This window comes from Parasteatoda tepidariorum, chromosome 5 (genome assembly GCF_043381705.1).
Source record: "Parasteatoda tepidariorum isolate YZ-2023 chromosome 5, CAS_Ptep_4.0, whole genome shotgun sequence".
Lineage (NCBI taxonomy): Eukaryota > Metazoa > Arthropoda > Arachnida > Araneae > Theridiidae > Parasteatoda > Parasteatoda tepidariorum.
The window spans coordinates 67075144-67090765 of record NC_092208.1 but is presented as its reverse complement, the minus strand read 5'-3'; the positions used below and the strand labels follow the sequence as shown (position 1 = coordinate 67090765).

At 26.5% G+C, this 15622-nt stretch overlaps 1 long non-coding RNA gene across 1 annotated transcript in view; it reads left to right on the top strand.

The window, feature by feature from the left end:
• LOC139425530 (uncharacterized) overlaps window positions 1-15622 on the top strand; it is a 96144-nt gene continuing 80522 nt past the window's right edge. The window contains exon 1 of the long non-coding RNA XR_011636714.1: window positions 1-422. This is a non-coding gene — a long non-coding RNA (uncharacterized lncRNA). The remainder of the gene's footprint in view (window positions 423-15622) is intronic.

The following is a 15622-nucleotide window of genomic DNA, read 5'->3' as shown; positions in this document are numbered from 1 at the left end:
GCGGTAACCCTTTTCTCACGTTGATGTACGGGATGATCTTGACATTGACGCCAAAGAAAAAGGGTTGCGAAGCGCGCGAAACTAAAACGTAGAGAAGTCAAAAAGTCTTTTCTAAATTTTAATACACCGCTTTTTAATCGAGTGCTTTTAATTTTTAAAAAAAAAATCGCTCGTTTAGCAAAAAAATTTTTTTCGACTTCTCAAAGATGAAAATGTTCATTGAATAATTTTTTCCTGCTCAATATCTACGCAGTTAAGGTATTGTATGACGCAGTTTGCTATTCCTAGTTTTAGAGCCATGCGCAGGATTCGGACACCAAAACTAGAAATTTCGAGGCGGTTTCTATTGGAGGAAAAAAAATTGTGAAAAATTTTATTCATTTTTCACTGTGAATATTAGTTGATATATGGCCAAAGAATCGGTAAGTCAACTCTTTCTTTAAAATTTTTACTGTCTAAATTTTTTATTAAAAAATTTAAAAACAATTCCTCGAGTATATCAGATGCCACGTTCACACTAAACAGAAGGTTCTTTAAAACTGAATTTTAACTGTTTTGTCATGGTATCAGTATTTATCGAAGTCCTTAAAATAAAAATACAATTGAGATGTAATCATTCAATTTATCATCTAGTATTATCTTTAATTGTTTTACCAGAATCCAGCTGATAAATTTTAAAGCAATCCAGATAATGAATTTTTCCCTTTCCTTGCACAATTTTAAATTTTTTTTTTTTTTTGCTTATTAAAATATAGTTATGTGGTCCATTAGTTATTTCATTAAAAGGTTTTGTCCGGTTCCCAAAATAACTCATAATTTTCGCGAAAATAAATTACATTTTATGGTTGGAAGTTACTCCATATGCGTATTATTGAGCAAATTAAATAACTATATAAATATTCACTTATTATTTTAATTTATTAAACAACAAAATGAACAGTGCTTAATATTATTTATTTGTTATTATTTATGAGTATTACTTTCTCGATGAACAGCTGATCCGAAATGCGTAAAACATTTTTGATCCAAAACCCATAATAATCCAAAATCGATATGTCTACTTGGATGTAATTTTGGGAAAATAAACATTAATAATTAAAAAATCGTTTTTCTAATCAGATAAATTTGTTTTCTAAAATTTCGATTTAGTAACTGTTATTAATCTTATAACTAACTGTTATTAATCATTATTGTTGACATCTTATTTCACGCATAAATAATTACTAACGTGTATTAAAAAGTTATTTAGGAATTTATTTCAATTCATAAGGGATAATGTATATTGTTTAAAGTAAAGAATTCATATATATAGTACCAATTCTTGTTAAATCGTTCTATCTTGTAATTATCCATTTAAACAACGTTAACTTCGTGACTGATGAATTTATATTACTTATATCCGGAAATTATACCAGTGTTTCTCCCTCAATTTATCAATTTAAATAAAAACAAATGCATTTCTGCCTCTAAAAAGTTAAAAATGAATTAAAAAAATAAAATATAAAAATTTCTGTTAAAATATTATTGCGTCTTATCTATATTAAAATTTCCACAATTTTTTTTTTTTTTTTTTTTTTTTTTTTTTTTTTTTTTTTTTTTTTTTTTTTTTNTTTTTTTTTTTGATTTTCACTAATTTTAAAAAGTTTATGTGCAATGAATTTTAAAAATGTGCTTTTTTGATTTTTGAAATAATTAACTGAAATACAAACGTATGAGGGTGTAATACTAAAATTTTTTTACATAGAAATTGCTTTAAAAAATTATGATCAGAAGAAATACCTGCCGTTTTATTGTTTTTCTTTGAAATGTTTTAATTAACTGAATTTTGAAATAATTCACTAAAGCACAAATGAATTAGTCGGGTAACACTGAAAGATTTTACTTAGAAATTGCTTTTAAAAAAAATAATCAGGAAATATCTGCCGTTTTGTTGTTTTATGTTTAGCTGTGAAATGTTTTAATCTACTGAATTGTGAAATTAACTAAAATACAGATATATTAGTCGGTAACGCTTACTAGTTAGAAGTTGGTTTTTAAAAAATTAATATTCAGAGGAAATGGCTGCAGTTTCATTGTTTTATGTTTTTCTGTGAAATGTTTTAATCTACTGAATTTTGAAATTATTAATTAGAACACGCATGTATAGTAGGTACCGCTTACTACTTAGAAGCGGGTTTTTAAAAAGTTAATAATCAGAGGAAATGGCTGCAGTTTTATTGTTTTATGTTTGACTGTGAAATGTTTCTCTGCTGCAACTAGTAAGAGAATGTAATGAGTATTATCTCAATGACCTTGAAATTAATGATGTAGCATGTATGCTCCAAACGGGATAAAAAATAATAAAAAAATATATATACGAAACACAGTTGACGTGTCCTTTTTTTTGTGTGAAATATTTGACCTTCTCTTAAGTTTCTGATTATTATTACAGGTACTTAAATAAATTACTTTGTCGTTGTTTCTGAAGCACAAGGTTTTTTTTAATGTACATTTCATTAATATTTTTTTTTAGTTTTATCTATTTATTTTAACAATAAGTATCAAGAAAGGTAGTTTAATAGTCAGTCAGGAGTGAGTATGAATCTTTAAAAACTTTATATACAAAAAAAATGTTTTTATTTTATTTTTTTTTTTTATTTTATTTTTTTAAATAATTTTTGATTTAGAATTAAGTAATTCAGAAATTATTCGACCGATTTCATTCAAGTTTTGTATTTTTTCATTTAAAATTGGATATTTTTAAATTACAAAAAATTTTATATACCATAAAAATTTTTTTTTCGATTGTTATTAAATAAATTTATTTTTTACATGCTTATTTATCTTTGCATAAACGAATTTTATAATTGTGCTCAAAATGTTATCTATTCTTGAAATATGGGAAACTTGATATGTTGGAGGAAGCTTATGAAATAAGAGAATCGTGAAGATAACATTAAAGTATCCTAACTTTTGAACTCTCTTCTACCTGAAATGTTGGGACCATATTTTTCAGATTGCTGCTACACCCTATCTTTTGAGTTTAAAGAATTCAATCCATTCCATGATTATTCAGAGAAAAAGCATTTCTGTTTCGAAATTTGTTACTTAAAATATTGCCTGCACTTATGAAATTTGTATATTTAAGGTTAGTCTTTCGAACCATTAAGATTAGTGAGAACGCAGAATCGTTTTCTGATTGTTAATTATAAACTTTTAGAATAAAACATGGCAACTCTTTTTTCTACTATTATCGTTTGGTAAAATGTGTAAAATCTAAGAGCTTAATTTATTTTTTTAAAGAAAATAAAACCTTTAGCTTTTATAGGTTTTGATTGTGTAATGAAATTTTTTTAACAAAAAAAGTAATGTATCTAGAAATATAAATGGCTGAATTTTAAAGTCGTTTTCTAATTTTTAATTCTTTATTTTATCTATAAAATAAGTAACCGCAGTAGTAAATACGAGTAAGTTGTGTAAATACTAAAGGATTTTTTTATATTTTTATGAAAAATAAATAGGCTGACTTTTGAGACGCTTTAACTATAGTAGGTTGCAGCATTAGTAGTATAGAAGAAAAATATATAATTATTTTAAAAATTGTTAGTTTTTATTGCTTTGTACACTGTTAAAATGTGTACTCAAATATCGTGCAAATTTCTTAGTTTCTGACGAAACCGTTTTATGGTATATGCTCCGTTTAAAAATTTCTATAATAATCTAACGGGCAGTATTCTTGATAAATTTTTCGCGGGCACCATATATGTAGATCAACGTTACCCTAACAACGCAAGCAGGACAGACAGAAAGAACATCATCAGAAGAGTGAAATTACGAGCCATGCCCGAAGCAGGACCCGAACTCGGGTTCTTACTGGCCACCATACAGCAGTCGGCTTATTTCTTTATTCTAGATTCGATCGTAAGGTTTTCATTTTAGTTAACAATCCCATAATGCACTGCAATAAGATTACGAGTCGAGGAAACATTTTTCTCAGTATGAGAATCGTCTCAAATCGCGTGATTTCGTGACGAAATGATTCTTTTAAAATTAACGAAATACAGCTCAAAGATTGAGGAATAGTCAAACGTGAGAGTTTTATTTCTGAGAGTGTACTGTTTTTTTTTTTAACAAACAAACGAGAAATTTTTTTTTAAAGGAAGATTACTGTAGTTGTATACATACAGTGTAATGATATACAGTCGTTGCCACTACAGAGTCTTTGTTTTCGCCTATTTCTGGAAGTCGGTGCTTACGTGATGTGTTCCGTGTTTTTATTGATGTTCTCTTTTCTTGCGTCAACACAGGAGTTTAATTACGTCATGCAGATATTTGAAATAGTGGAAAGAATCATTTTTTTATTGTGTTTCGGGTTTTCTTTCTTATTCATCATAAGTTGACACACTTTCAACATATTTCGTATTTCATTTTGAAGTGTACAAGATTACTCTAAACACATTCCTCATGATATAATATTATAACTATTTTTTTTTGCTTCAGAATTCTAATAGCAAAATTAATCTTATGATCAAATTAATTAAAATTGCCGTATAGCATTTTTAAATCACTTCCAGATAAACTAATAAGTGAAAACGAATAATTCAATGAAAAATAAAATAAATAAGTTTATAAGGAATAAAATAAAGTTAAAAAAGAGAACATTTGAAAGAGCATATTGCATAAACAAATTAAATAAACTCTATGGTGGTTTTATCAATTCGATAAAAAAAGAAATGTTATAATATTTATGATTATCCATGTGTTATGCGTTAAATTCAATTCCAGTTGTCCATTAAGTTTAGCCTTAATTGTCTACCAATTTAACGTTTAGTTTCCTTCCTAGTTAAATTTCAACTGTGCACCAAATTAAATGTTATATGTCCTCCCAGTTAAACTTCAGTTACTTTACTTTTTACTGCGACAGAAAAGGTGAAATAATTAATAGAATAGTGTCTTTCCTTTTGTGATAGAAGTGTTTAATTTTGGGACACTTTTCTAAATATATTAAGTTTTAATTTTGGATTTGCGATAGCATATGTAGGATGCATATGTGCGAAAAAGCGAGTTGAAAAGTTCTCTCATTGAGGAATGGTTAGGGAAAAAAAAAGGAGCTGCTGCATTTCCAGAATTTAAATTCTGGTACATTGTTCAAAAATTTTAGTTATTTATTAAGTCATAGAATTGTTTTCATATAACTTATGGTGGGTTAACATAAAAGAATTAAGTTTAACTTGAGTTGTTTACATTGTTAATATTATTTTTCGTGTTTAAATAACATGTTTTGTTATGTATCGTCTACTATTTGCTTATGATATGCATTAGAAATGTAATAATAGCCATATAGTATTGCTAATGAATACCCACGCCAAGGCAAAACTGCTTACAGGGGTCGTTATAGGAGAAATCTGGGTTCTTCTACGAACTTTTCACAAAATATTTTTATGCGAAAAAGAGTTCGGTAAAAAAACCTTCTTTTAAGAAACGGTAATGGCGTCTTCAATTTTTTTTGAAACTTAAACTCGTTGAAAGAGATTGACTTTGTTTTTCTCTCTCAAAAGCATGATTTTATTTTTACGTATTCATAAGATGAGTAGATTTTTCACAAATTCTCGAAAGTGCTCCATTTTCTAAAAGTTTGGAATAACCCCTGGTATATTTTTAATCAATTCACTCTTGGTGCACTATAGATTTTGTAGATTAAAAAGTTTATTTGCTGTTGATCCCACTCTGTAAAAATTCCCAGATAAAATTACAGTAAAAAGTACCGGCCTTTTTTACCATAATTAATTTTTACCGAAAAATGTACTGGAACAAAAAAAATCTGATGTACCGTAATTTTTATAATAACAATTACCGTAAAATCACTGAATCACTCCAATAAAATGAATATTACTATAAAAATTACTATAAAATTTTACGGTAAAAATAGATTTTACGTATGGTTCACCAAAAGTGCTGGTACTTAATTCCGTAATTTGATCCGGTATTTTTTACAGTGTATAGTAAATGTTTACTTTCTTTTTCTTTTGTATTGGTGTTAAAAAATATCTAAAAGCTTTTATTGTACATAACATTGATAAAATAAGGGTAAATAGAAAAACATTTCTATACATGATGATAGCATCATTAATGGGACTTATTTATTATTATTTATTGTTTACTTGGTTTTTTAAGCATGCGTTTGTGACTACTTACCTGTGTTTTCACGATTTCGATTTAGGACATTTATTTTTTTAAAATTATTTGCTGCATTTATTATTATTTTTTATCATCTTTTGTTCATCACAAAAACATCAGTTTTATCCTTTTTTGAATGACTTTTGACTCTGAAGTATTAAAATTATGCGATAGCAGAAAAATATTTTAACATATTGAGCTGGTTAAGCTTTCCAACTGCTTAAAAAACCTGTTTTCGATCTTAATGAGAAGAAAGGGAAAGCATTTGGCGTGCAAAGGATGCAAATAAAGAAAAAGATAGAGAAAAAAAAATTCCTTGCGTGACTTGGCATAATATATAGAGGAAAAAAGTAGTGACAGAAAAATAAGCTAAAAGTTTTTCTTGAAATGGCGAGAAAGAATCCGTTGTTCTAGATTTGTAGATATTTGTTGTTTCCATATTAATGGATTTCAAGTCCCGCAAATCATCCCACTTAGCATACCAAGGGTTTGAAATACTTGTTTATTCAATTGAATCCCGCTGTTGAAATTATCATGAATTTAAAGTAAAAATAGTACTTTTTTAAATCAGATTTTATTTTTTTTTAGATTTTATTTTTTTCATTAGATTTTAACTTTTCAACTGTTAGTTTTGATTTTTTTTCATAAAATATTAATTTTGTCTATATGTTTGATAAGATATTGATTTTTTTTATTGATTTTTTATAATAATACTAACTATATAACTCATAGAAAGCTGAGAGTAAAAATTTATTATATCTATCTATCTATCTAACTATCTATCTGTCTATGTATGTATATATATATATATATATATATATAATTATAATGCNATAATTTGGCCAGGTACTATATATATATATATATAATTTTAATTTTATAAAATATGTTACAAACTGAACAGGGGAAAAAGTACTTTTTTTACTAAGAAAATACCGTCGTCATCTTTCATAAATAGTTCTAAAATTTTCATTCTGAAATATAGTACCTCTTTAATCTTTTAAAAATAGATCACCAGGAGTGCATTATCAGTCGGTTTATTTTTTATTTATTTTTTTAATGTTCCGTTTATACACACACAAGTGAATAAATCTACTTATATGATTTTTAAAAAATAACTACGCATCATTGAAATCTCTAGTGTTTGTAGAAGTTAATGTGTCGCAAATAAATGAAAAAACGTGCGTGTTTAATTGTGCGGAAACAAAATTTTGGAAAATTAAAACTAGAAATAAAGAAAACGAAACCAATTCAGGTATTCTGTTTCCACGTAGTATCTCAGTGGGCCAGTAGTTCCAAGGTTTGTAATGATTGCCTTTCGCATAGGGTTGCTGCTATTTTCAACTAGTCATTAATACCCAATGCTGTCGCCAAAGGCCATATGATAAATTTCATTTCCATTAAGAAGGCTTAATCGCTTTAAAATGCAAGTGTAATATTCTAGAATCTAGATCAGGGATTTCCAACTTACATGAGGCCGGGGGCCGTAATTAAAAGCACCAGTCAAATGGTGGGCCGCAACGTTATCAAAATTTTATATAGCACTCTTTTATGTTTGAAGGAACATTAAATATTACTGTCAAATTTTTATCAAGTTGTACAAAACAAAAGTATTGAATTACAAATTAAAATAAGAAGTAGATTTTTAAAAATATTTAATTGCATATTAAAAAAAAAATCAGACTACAATAACTTTAATGTGTACCTATGTATTAAACAATTAATATGCAACAGACATCAAATTGACGATATAAAACTTAAAAGTATTTAAAACCCATATAGATTTTTTACGAAAATTGTCCACAATAAATGACAACTAATATACTTCATTTCGCGGACCGCCAGTTGGTAACCACTGATCTAGATGCTTCAGTTCAGTGATTTGCACTCTCTTCATACCTAAACGAACTCTAGTTTCCAAATTAAATCAACAGTAGAAAACCTCTGCAAGTTTAAGCCTACTTTGAATAAGTTATGTTGTCTTATATTTATGGAAGTAGTTGTTAAAGTATGAGTAGTAGATGAAGTATAATCAGTTAACTTTATTGTACTTTATATACTGCTTAATAAAGTATAATAAAAGTAGTAGTAAATAAAGTATAATAAGTTAAATAAAATTTGAAATATATAATTCTAGTTGTGCTCATATTATTGCGGTAAAACAATAACGCAAACCTAATATTTTATAGCTATTGTTAAGCCTAAAAGGCCAGCAATTCGCGGACCACATAAAAACGTTCCACGGGCATCAGGTAGTCTATGCTTCAGATAATGTTGTACTCCATAAGCTGGCGCAAAAGATTTAAATTTTAAATGCATGGAACTTTGAACGAAGACTAGTTTATATTCGCATCAATTAGTATTAAGTTCAAATATTTAAAACATTTAAGAATTTTTGAAATTCAAATGGTAGATTCTTTGTCACGTTCTTTAAGAATAAATATTATATCATTAAAGGTTCCAGAAATGAAAACGTATCGGGGCTCCCACGGGTGAGCAGGGAATACCTGAAATTTGCAGGGAAAATAGCAATTTTTTACAAAAAACCTGGAAAGTTCCTGTATTATACCTGGAAATTAACCAGTTTTAGAATTGTCAGAAACAGTAATCAGTTATTGAGATTCGAGTTAAATAATTCTAACATCTACTATCTACTACAAATATTTTATAAAATTCAACATTTTAGTGAAACTTTTCTATATTTCCATTCTCATTCTTTTATATGTTTTTGCTTACAAAATCTAATTGGCGTTAAAAAAAATCGAAGTTTTCCGATAAAAAATCGCATGGTATAGATTAAATATGGTTTGTATTTTCATTGAAATTTCCCTGATATACCTGGAAAAGTCAGAGAATTTTTTTTCAGAAATTGAATGGGAACCCTGCGTATTAAAGAAGTCTAAAGCACGTTCTGGGAAACTGAAACCAAAACAGGGTTGATACAATTTCAACTAAGTTTTCCCCTCCCACAAAGTATTTAGTGGGCCAATAGGTCGTAGATTCCTCACTAAATAATGGCTTTCTTGCAGGGTTGCTGTTATTTTTCTACCATTATTTATGCCATCGTCAAGGTCTGTAAGGCTATATCAAAGGATTTCTATATTTTGCGTTCCATGCACCACTTTTTCTATTACTTAACCCCCCCTCCATTTCTAAACTCGAAACGCAAATGTATCAAATGTATCTTCATTTCGATGAGATAATTATTTAACTTTTTTTTAAATGAATTAAAACAAAAAGTGCAGAAAATATTTAGAAAAATTAAGGCTTGAATTGAGATAATTTTTATATTTGTAATCTGGAACTTAATCTTTATTGCTTAATGTAATAAATTTATTTAAACTAATTACAAGTTTGATTCTCATTCCTGGGTAGGTTAATGAAAAGAAAAAAAAAAGCAATTTTAACGCAGTTATAGATAAAAAAAAAATTTCTTGAATTGAACATTAATTTTTAAAATAAAAAAATTATATTTCAATTTTCTAAAGTAAAATATTTGATGTTTTAAATTCTGACTTTTTGTGTTTAAAAATATAAAGAAATAATTAATTATAGTAATTAAAAAAATTAATAGAATTTTATAGTGATTAAGTACTTTATAAAAACAATTTTGAAATTGAAAATGCCATGTACTAGAAAAATGTATTGAGTTTTTGTGGAAAACAATAACAGATTTAGCGGAATGTTGAAATTTTTTTTTTTCTCGAATGATTAGTTCTAGATCTGAGCTATTTTTTTTTTCATTTTTTATACGAGAATTCACTCTATGATTCTTCTAGATGCAACAATTCAATTTTCTTCAATCTGGTTACTGATTCCACCTCCTTAATACTGACGTAATTTAATTTATACAGTCAAATAATACAGATTATTATATTGTACTATTACACTAACTATAACAGCGTGCGTTTACTAAACAGGCTGTATTAGATTATAATGGTCCTAAAAATAACCACTTGCCCCGTGGCGAGTCAATGAAATAAAGTAGCGACTTAAATAAACAACCGATCTGTTTTTCTTATTGCTTTTTGTTATTTAAAGATCGTTTAATGATAAAAGTACATGAATGTAGAAAGAGACTGGAAAACAGAATTTTTATTAAAATGTCCGATGTTTCCATTCAAAATTTTGATCTTTCAGAATCCATTAATTTGTGGTGGTTAAATTCATGGGGAAGGAGAATTCTTTAAAAATTTACCTATTTCAAAGTTGTAATGTATACATTAAATGTATTTTACCTTCTCAAATATATTTACATTAAGTTTTTTTAAAAGTTTGCATGTTTAACTAAATTTCGTCCCATATTTATATTATTTTTATTGTTGAATTCACTTTTTATAGTTATGGATTGTTTTAAACATGAATTTAAAAAAAAAATTAATTTAATAAAAAAAAAGTGGCTATAGGTCCTTTTCATTCAAAAAAGGACCTATTAATATCGGTCTCCGACTCATTAGGTTTGACAAAAAAGTGACTACTAAGTCATTAGAGTCTACCGGCCACTGGCTTGTTGATGAAAATTTAAATTTTCAGGTCAAGGCTGTAATGAAATATTGCTTAAGGTTATCTAATATGAGTTCAACTGTGAATGTAGTGCAGTAAAAGAATAAAAAAATGTTAAAGCGAGAAAAAAAGCCCAACACTATCAAAATCTGACGAACCATAGTTGAGGAAGGTGTTTGCACGAAACATCAAAATATATTTGATTCGCGAAGAAACTGGAGGTCAGCGACGATTACTGGAAATACCTTTAAAAGTCTTCTCCCACCAGCAAATTGGTTTTTATTTTTTACTCGTTTAAATACTAATTTGCTACCCCAATTAGTGTTTTCTTCTTTTTCTTTCTTTTTTTGTATTCAGGACCAAAAGTTAAATCTTCTTGTGTTAAGCCAAGACAAGTTAAGTTATGAATTTAATCGCAAGTGGTTTTAATTCATTATTAACCCTTCTTTCTAAATATTTAAATTGGCTTTTAGATCAGACCTCCTAGTTAAGCTAAGTTTTTTAAAAAATGTATTTATTTATTTAATCTTTATACTGTGAACACACAAATCTGCGATAAAATTAATTATTTCGAAAATTGAGTCATCTTCGAAACTTCTCAATTTCTTCACCAAAATTTTTGTGAAAGTGAAATACATAATGTGAAAGCAAGTAGGGTGTAAATATGAGCGATGCAAATAATGTGAGTAGATTTACGAATTATATAATACATTTTTTAAAATATGTTCAATGAAAGAGATTGCGTCTTATTTTAGAGATTGCGTTTTATTGAATTTTACTTTTAAAAAAATTCGCTGTCAAATTTGTTTTTATTAAATTAGAAAAGACTGTTATATGTTCGCTTTTACATTTGTGATTTTGTACAAAATTTTTCAAAACTTGCTTTCAATTCAAGACTTACTCAGAAAAAATTAATATTTGTTACAAAAATGGGAAATTGCTAAGTTTAGTTGAATTATCATTATTTAAGCTGCTTTAAAAATGATCTGGATTTCTGAGTATTATACTAGGTAGAATTAGAAAAATTTGTGTCGAAACATAAATTTTTCTAATCAATTCCAAATTTTTTATCTTAGATTTTTGTTCTATTTCCGTAAAAGAAGTATTTCTGTTAAATTTTTATTTATTTATAAATTATTATTATCATATTATCGTCATATTATAAGCTTTACTATAAAAAGAGAAAAAAAATCTACATTCAATTCTTTTCAGAATTTTTTTCTTTAGTTTAAAAGGATAAATGATGCCTGCCATACATATTAATATGTATTTTTTTTTTCTATATATATTTTTTTCAATAAATTTAAGAACAAAAGAAATGTTTAGAGATTCTGTCCTTGAAAATCTGTATTTTATGAAATGTACTTTTGTCTTCATCAACTCACGGCATCATTGCAAAAGTAAAATATCCGTAAGTAAAATATCCTTTAAACCTTTAAGGATAAATATCCTTTAACTAAAGGATTACAATAAGTTGCATGAATTCCATTAAAAATAATTAAGGAAAACGATTGACTCATCAATCTAATTATTAAAAGCTTTTTACCATGGCTAGGCGCTAAAATAGTTAGGACGAGAGTGTCGCCATTTTGTCACTCCTTAAAAAAAAAAAAAAAAAAAAAAAAATTTTTTTTTTTTATGCNAAAAAAAAAAAAAAAAAAAAATTCTTTTTTTGTATGCTCTAGTATTAAAAGTTGATACTATTAGTATTAAAAGTATTAAAAGTTGATACATTTTAGTGAACAAAATATGAACAAAAAATTTACCAAAATGACTCAATTAATTAAAGTGTTTGTGATTCTATGAATAAAAAATTAGTATTTATATAATTAATTCTCTGTGGGTTAACCTAGATAAGGAAGTAAAATTTAACTCCATGACTCTTAACGACTGCTTCATGTAGCAAAATTAATTCCAATACACCATAAACTATTTTACACAGTAAAAAGTAGTTATGTATAATGTTATGAAACATTTTCATTCCTTATTGCTGCCATTTTTTAAAAAAAAATTATTAATACTGGTTCGTAAAACCTTCAAAAATACACGACTAACTTAGTGAAAATTAAAAATTTTTTTAAAACCATTCTGAGTTAGCTTTCAGAAGTGAGTTGAAAAGAAAGTTAAATCATCCAAGCCCTTTACACGGAAATTCTTGGACACGTTTCTTGGCTCTCAGTAATAGTTTGAGGAGTCTTCAAGGTCGACGGAAAATTTTCTTTTTATCTTCTCGTGTTGATAATACTGATCTCTTTTTTATTCATTTGAAGTTACGTGGCAGATCTATTTTTAAATTTATTTTCCTGTATTACATATTTTAGCTTTTTTGGAGATATCTTTTTTATGGTTTAATTAATATATTGCATCAGATACGTGGATTTTAAATTGATGCAAGAGGTTTTAGCACAGTAATTTATGCTTACGTGATCACAAAATAAATAAATCATGTCGTTAAAAATATAAGTTGTATAATTTGTAAAGAATTTTTTTTATACATTTATCATTATAAAATTTGAATGATTTTCTCATTAGTTGTCTATGCTCTGTGGTTAAGAAGATACTGTCTAGTAATTTTTTTGTAGTTTAACTTTAAAAAGTTCTCTTTAAGAGGTAATTATTAACTAAAATACGGCGAATTCTTAATTTCATGCTTTTTAATATTCAGAAAAACTTTTTACTAAAACATCTGATTAAAATTAAAAAAAAAATTACGCTTTGACATAACTTTCTGCACGCTGATTTTTTAAACATTATTCTAGTCTGTATTTTAATATTTTTACTAGTTAATTTTTATCGTAGCTGAATCAAAACTCATTTTAACTAAACCTCTGAATAAAGTTGTAATAAAGTTTTAAATATTCATGATATTTTTATGACTCAGTAAATATTATGAACATTTAAAACTTAATGGTTTTTCAAAAATTGAAATATCGTTTGCTTAATACGTTTTAATATCACATTTTAAACTTTATTTCTAATATATTTTAAACACAATTTTTGACATAACTTGCTTTATAATTTGTCAAAATAAAGGGAAAAAATACTTAAAATTTTACGTTCTTTCAATTTCAGATAAATCGTTGAAATTTTTATATGCATAAAAAGACTATTTGAGCACTTTTTCCTTTTGCATGCATTGTTACTGTTTTAAATTTATTAATATTTTCTTTTTAAAAATCGTCTGCTGATTTGAAATGCAATAAATTCTTTTTTTGACTCAGAATTTAAGTTTATATAGCTATTTATTATGGCTACCTTCTTCCATTGTTTGAAAAATAATAATAATAAAAAAATAAGAGAACTCAAGAAAATGAGAAATCATGAAATGTTTTTATTGCTTCTTTATGAATGGCAATATGACTTCAAAGAATTCCATAATTAATTTTTCGTTCTATTTTAATATTTTTAATCACTTAGGATCAAAAGGACACTATTTTAATCTTTTAGATCACGTTTTGATCACAGTGCAGGATGTAAGAAATCAAAGTAAGATAATAATAATTAATGCTTGTTTTATTTTTAACTAGAATGTTTTTAAATTTCAGTCTATTGAATAACATTATTCATTTTCATTTTAAAATTGATGATCTTCTTTTTTATTGTTCTTCGTTAGCTCAATGTCACTTGTAGTTGGTATATTATATTTTCATAAGAGTTTTTTCTGCAACAATAAATTAAGTTGTTTCTGTTATTAGAGATATTGTTAATTTTTATTGATTGATATTAGAATGGAAGTCTTTTTGTGAATATTATTTTTAAATTGATAATAGTTCTTTGCTTTTAGCTCATTGTTAGTTCAATAATGTCTTTTATATTTGGGGATATTTGATTTTCATATGGATTTTTTTTTCTGAGAAAATTTTTTTTGTTTCTAATAAGAAATATTATTGATTTTTATTAATTGATAATATCCTTTTTGGTCTATTAATTATCTCTTGGTTTATGAAAATGACTTTATTTTTAAACATTAAAGCTTATATTCAAGGATACAATATTTGATTCTTGATCAAAAGTTCAAATTCAAAAAGCTTAGAAAACTTCAGCCATTCCTGTTTCTGGCGTTTTCTTTTAAAGTTATTTCAAACCTCTTGTAATGTTACTCTTGCCCATCCTTTGCTGTACTCGATTCTTACGAAATAAAATATTTTTCAGACAATGTGCCAAATTTGCTGTAATCGTTTGTAAGGCAGAACAATTTGAACAAAATTTTAGTCAAAAAGAATCTTTAGTCTTATGCGAACGATCTGATTTTATCAATAGATATTTATTCCAAAAAAACAACAACAAAAAAACAAAAAAAAACCCGTTGGATTTACCAAAAAGTTGTATCAGATAAGCCTGACTTAAAAAAAAAAAACTTTTCTAATTTAAATCTTATGAAATTCCTGCACGATTGGCACAGAAATTGTTTTGCAAATTTGCTCCTTAACATTAAACACAAAATTATATAATTAGAAAACAAGTATTTTGATTTCAATTTATTGAAACGTTAGTTAAATAATATCAAAGGTCTCTTAAATGCATCATTTGAATTTTTGGCATATATTAACAAATTTTATTGCAAGCATATTAAACTAGTATTATATATTTTTACAAATGATAAATAGGCACATAAATTCTGTTTTATAAGCGAGGTGAAAATTAGTTTTGTCTCATGTATTTAACAAGCATTTAATTATCTTACAATATATATTTCTATTCGCTATCCCTAACTTATTTATAAAATATTTAATGGTTAAAATAGTTGCTAAGAATGAATTCAGTCTTGTCTTTAAATATCACATTTAGAACTTAAATTTAAACGCGTTGACTTTCTCTTATCTTGCTTGGTTAACATAAATCAATATTTAGCTTGATTACGCAGTGTATACCGTCTGGTTTATTGTCTGGCTCGTCCATTTTCGACTAAAGCATTTCTCCATCCCCCGTTAAATAGCTAGCTGTAACGGTAACCGATATTAAG